The following is a 6,000-nucleotide window of genomic DNA, read 5'->3' on the forward strand; positions in this document are numbered from 1 at the left end:
CGCAGGCACGGAGTACCGAAGCGTCAAGCAAAGGTTTCCATATCAGTGCATCAAGACTAAAACCAGAAGGACGGCAAGACGGAGGTCACCGTGGAGCCCAGGACGGCGTCGCCACCAGAGCGTTTTGCAGGCGAAGACTGCTTTCGTCAGGACAGGCTGTACTAGCTGTCCCCTTTCAAATTGGCCATTGTTGGCTCCCTTCCCGCTCAATATTTGGGGAGAGGACCAGGGCCTCTATAAATTGGACTAGCCACCACCGTAGCTAGGGAGATCGATCCGAACAACCACAAGTCCACCAAGCACAAGAACACCTCTCCTCAGGAGGCTGTTCTTCCCATTGCACTGTTGATCCTTAGCCCAAGAGGCAATCCACCACACCACACTAGAGTAGGGTATTACACCACAATGGTGGCCCGAATTAGTATAAATCTTGTGTCCTTTTTGTTGCGAGTTTGTCAAGTTATCCCTTGAGATCTTAGCGGAGCTAGGACGTGGATCGGTAGGGAGAGATCTTCGCGCGCACCCCAGTGTTCGAACCTTAAGGGTTTTGCCGAAACCTGTGATCCGACATGCTCATTCGGCTGATCATGTGAGGTCGGGATTGAAGAGGGAGCACTCAACGCACCACGAAGGCGGTCACCAGGTCCAAGGCCTTGAGGCCCTCTGACTCCGTCATCACCTTAAGCCGGGCGAGGGCGGCGGAGGAGGCGGCCGATAGCGTCTTCAGTCGGAATGTCCAATTGGTGCGGGGCCAGTCGGCAGATTGACAAAGTCCAGTGTCGGGTGGACATCCTTGACATAGAAATAAGATTTTTGCCACAGCTTGACCGACTGTGTCAAGCTGATAGCCGAGAAGCTGTTCTCGGCGCCCGAATGTCGCACCGCGATGAAGGCTCCGCACTGAGCCGCCTCCTTGGCGGCGGTGCCGAGCATGGTGTAGAAGAACTCCCCCCCAGAGCTCGAGAGTGAGGAGAACACCGGGGTAACCCTCGCAGAGTGTAACGAAGGCGGACAATAGCACCATCATGTTCGGTGTGAGGTGGTGTGACTAGAGTCGATAGAATTGGAGGAACGAGCGGAAGAAGCTGCTTGCCGGCAGGCCAAGGCCGCGAAGGAAACGCGATCGGAAGACGATGCATTCGCCGTCCTCCCGCGTCGGCGAGATCTCCGTCTCGAGCGGAGCGCGTACCCGTACATAGTTCTCGCCAGGTAGCTGCCGCGTCTGGCGGAGGAAAGCGAGGTGATCCTCATGGACGTTGGAGCCTTCCTAGGCGCCGGCCCGTTCGCGCGCCATGAGAACTTGAGCCCGACGGATGCACGGCACGGCGACGAACACGTGAGCCCACGGCGGAGTAGCAATGCTGCGGGGAGGATAAGCTCGGTGACGATGGGCTGCGGCAGCACTTCAGCGAGAGACGGGAGTGCTGCGGCAGCAGTGAGAAGAAGAAGAAAGGAGAAGGGAGAGGGGGGCGCGCGTGCGTCTGCCGCCCCCTCCCCCCTGCTTATAGCCCCAGGCGGTGGAGCCGAGGAGGCGTGTAAATGGGGGGGGCGTGGGATTAACTGCACCCACTCCCCCCATGATCCCACAATTGCTGCGCCAATAGAGGTGCGTGCTAACTACCACGGGAGCCCAACCACTTGCCTCGGCCGCAGCGGATCCGCACGAGTGCCGAGGCCCTATAGTGGCGGGCCCCGGCTTGCGGCAGCGCCCCATCGCGCGCGTGGGTTGGAAGGCTGGCCCGGCTTACTGGCGCCACGTGGCGGGCAAGCAACGGGTGGCAGGCCAACCATCCAGCTTGCGAGCCGCCCGGTTCATCGCAAACATTTCAAATTCACCAGGCGGCCTGCTCGAATACGGTCGGCTCCTAACTGTCGGTACTTAAGAAGACGGATGAAGCAAGACTTTCAGGCCACTCGGAGTAGGAAGCTGCTGGGGCTCTCGCCCCTTCAGCCATGACACCCCACCAGCTTCGGGGACTACTATCAGAGTAAAGGACCACGGTAGCCACATCGGCCCCCCTTGGTATTCCAAGACATCGGGGCTAGCTGCGCCCGTCAAAGCATCAAAGTTAAGCATCCCCCTTCTGGGGCCGGCTGGTCTAAACGGAAGGCTCCTGGAAGGCGGCGAAGCCTAGAGGGCGGCCGTGAGGTGGGCCGATTCCTAGCAGGCGGCCTCCAAGGAGGCCGGTTCTGGGCAGTCGGCCCATCGTTCCCTCAAAGTTAGCATGCCTTTACGACGACAAGATGGGGCGTGGGTACAGTACAACCTACCACCCTTGAATCTAGGGCGGAATGTGGCCACAGTGCCCCGTACCAAGAAGGCACCCCCTGCCCGTCGCGACACTGTTGCCACGCAGCCCGTGACATCACCTACGACCTAGGGTGCGGCGCCCCCAAGACGGGCTGTCGGTATGGCCCGCAGGTGGTGGGCCCTACCTGTCCGTGAGAGGCCAGACGGCGGCTGGCCCTGACCAGTCGGCGAGGGAGAGGCCGACTCCTAGAAAGCGGCCCTTCCCCTCCCTCAAAGTCTGTGCGCCATTAATCAGAAGAGATGGGGAATGGCTACAATGAACGCCCGCCAGGGGGTGGAACTGTAGCCATGCTCCCCCGGCAAAGCACACATCATCTATGGCACTGCCACAGTACTATGCAGCCGGCACAACCCGCAAACGGCGGGCCCGGCCTATCGGCCAAGTACGAGACAGCCGGCGGGACCCACCAGGCGGCGGGCCCCAGTAGCCGGCGGAGAAGCCGGCCACCAGAGACACTGACGGCTTGGTCCTACACCGAGCTGGATTATCATTGTGCCCCTGGGGATAGGCCTATATAAACCCCCCAGGCACCCATGCAAAGGGTTCAGCTTCTTAGGTAGCACACACACATAGAGAGAGGAGTAGAGCTAGCCTTGCCCTCCTTCCTCCTCCAGCCAAACAGCGCAAGGAGCACGCTTGTAGCTATTTGTTGAGATAGTGATCATGCGGAAACCCCGTAGAGCAGGACTAGGGGTGTTATCTCCTAGGAGAGCCCCGAACCTGGGTAAGATGCGTCGGCGTACCTATCGATGCCTTATCCCATTTCCAGGCACTGGCGCCGTATTACTCCCCCCACCATGATAAGCCATCTTTTGGCATATGTCGCACGACACCCCCGACACACACACATATTCTTCCTATGGATGTGCATTCCAAAACCCACATTATGCCTTCCCTCCAACTCAATGATATCATTTGGGTCCATCCAATTATAATCTTTCATCACTTGTTCCAAGACCTCGGCATAGCTAGGACTACTCTCAAACACCATGTTGTCGGATTCAGGTCTCCACAGACCCAAGAAAGGTTTGAACTCTGGGGCATGTGTGAAGAACTCAACCTCTCCAGCTGGCCAATTCATCGTCCTCACAGCCTAGCTCGATGAACAGGAAAGGAAAGAGACACGGCAGTTTATCCAGGTTTGATAAAGGCGAGGGTCCCGATCTTTCGGTGAGATGATAACTATCGATTTGGTGGAGACGACTTTGACGATCCGACTACAAACGTGCACGACGTTGCGCCTTAGCAATCGCTAAACCAATCTCCTGAGGTTACTGACGATGCTGGAAGCACGGTCAGCCTAACCACGAAGGTCTATTCCTGCAAGCAATCAAAGAACGAGCAAGAATATGATAAAGCAATCTGAATATTGCAAATAAATATGAAGTATTGATAATGGTGGGGATCCGGAAGCGGTCTTGGTCTGGTCGTTGGACACAAACGAAGTACACGAAGTTGCAATGGCTAACTTTTAACTAAACAAATCCCAAGCAAAAAGCTACCAGATGGATCTACTTATATAGGAGCAAGGGGTGGCGGCCAAGGAGGTGGGAGGACGTCCCAAGGCAGCCTAAAACTAACCCTAAGTCGTACAAGGCCCATGGGCCCAAGTGGAGGTGATGCAACACCTTTGGGCTTGTAGTTTGACTCGGATTCTGCTGTAACGTCAGATTGTTTCGTCCGTAACTCAATGCTCCGGACGAATTTGAAGGTGAATCCAATTGGGTTGGAAAGAGCACGAAATCTAGTTTCCAAAAAAAGAAGAATCACCCAATTCGGAGTCCGTATGAAAAAGTTGTTGGCGTTTTGAGTCAGGTATGTCTGTGCAGTCCGAATCTGAATCCAGAACGTGAGAGACTTGGACTCTATCTTCTCTTGGCCCAAAAGTGACGTGAGAGGACTTTTTGAACACAACCTAAACTTCTCCTTTTCCCTTGTCTTCATATGTGGATTGTACAAATGTCCCATACACCTGCAATTAGACAAAACACAAAAATGTGTGAAGTATTTTTGTTCTGGATAACATAAATAGATTAATGAATAGTTTGCATTAGAAATCACCTGACAAATATGCATGTATGCAATATTTTTGGTCGTATCCAAGGTAGTCATTTCCTCATCATCCTCCCCTTTTTAAAAACAAAGCCGTCCTCGGCATTGCTTAATCTGAAATGTGGCTAACAAAAGAGACAAGGTGTACATGTTGTATATGTATATGTCATCCATTTTAACTTCCCTTGATTTTTGCACATATGTCACATGTATACATGAGTAAATTTCATTGTGCATAAAATCTAAAGCCAAAAAATTATCACAGGAAGTAGAAGGCATGAAAATATTGGAACTCAGTTTGCACATATAAGTGAAGCTCTTATTCTCTTCAAAAGATTGGCAATGTTCATCATTAAACCATCCTAACTTCGATGAATAAACCTTACTTGCATCAAATTTACATGCTACAACATGCTTAAATAAGCAAACATGCAATAAGTCATTGGACACAGAATCATCATCAAGATTAGAGGTCATATCAAAATGATTAAACATTGGTTCTTTTGCATCAACAGTTAATTCAATGGGTGCACTCAAAATTGTTGATATTTCAGTTGTTTGATCACATGACGCATTCATGACAGTAACAAGAGTCTCTAAAATAGGTGGTGTGCTCAAATCAACAGGTAACTCAATACATGACGCATTCAAGTTAACTAGGCATGCATCTTTCTCATGTGAAGTTATATCATCAATATCTTTACTGTTACCTTGTGGCAAAGATGTAGCTGATGTAGGTGCGGACGTTGACAATGTACCATACCCTTGAGATGACGCCGCGCTCGTAATCTGAGGTGCAATGATGGAGGAACCCACCGGCGGTGGTGAGCATGAACTGGAATAGTAGTTGTTGTAGTCACCTAATGCATCCTCCTGTATCTGTCTCTCAAAGGTACAAGCACGGACATACATACCAGTAATGCAACGAGGAATATACTGAAATCTTGCCTGAATATCATGGTTCAAACCACCAAAAAATCTATTCATTGTATCATTCTCAGATTCTTCTATGTCACAATGATGCATATAAGATTTGAACTCTTGGTAGTAAGCATGAACAGTGTTGTTGCCTTGTTTAAATTGTTCAAATTTGCGAAGCAATTCATGATGATAGTAAGGAGGAAAAAATTGTTATCTTATTACAGCTTTCAAAACTTTCCAAGTTGTGGGTTGGTTATCAATGTTTTTCTTACAATGTACACTCCACCAAACAGAAGCAAAACCAGTAAATGCTCTAATGGTAGCTCGTACTCTCTCAAGTTCAGAAAAATCATGGTGACTAAAAACTTGTTCTACTTCAAGCTCCCAAGCTAGATAAATAGCAGGATTAAATCTACCCTCAAATGATGGTAAAGAGATAACCTGACCATATGCTTGTGTGTGTTGTCCCAACTCTCGTGATGGTGAAGATGTGTCCGTCGTCCAAGAACTTCTATCTCTGGAACCTGTCATGATTAGTAGAAACAAGAACCAAAATTCGAGAATAATGTTCCTATGAACTACTAGGATGTGGTTGTAAAGTGCTCACAGTAAAGCAAATATCAATATCTTACAAGTTCTTACCATGCGGCAGGTGGTGACTGGCAACCAGCGGTGTCAAATAACTCCGAAGATTGTGTAAAGCGATTGCCAGGGG

This window comes from Triticum urartu, chromosome 4A, assembly GCF_056163025.1.
Source record: "Triticum urartu cultivar PI428250 chromosome 4A, HENAU_Tu73, whole genome shotgun sequence".
Classification (NCBI taxonomy): domain Eukaryota; kingdom Viridiplantae; phylum Streptophyta; class Magnoliopsida; order Poales; family Poaceae; genus Triticum; species Triticum urartu.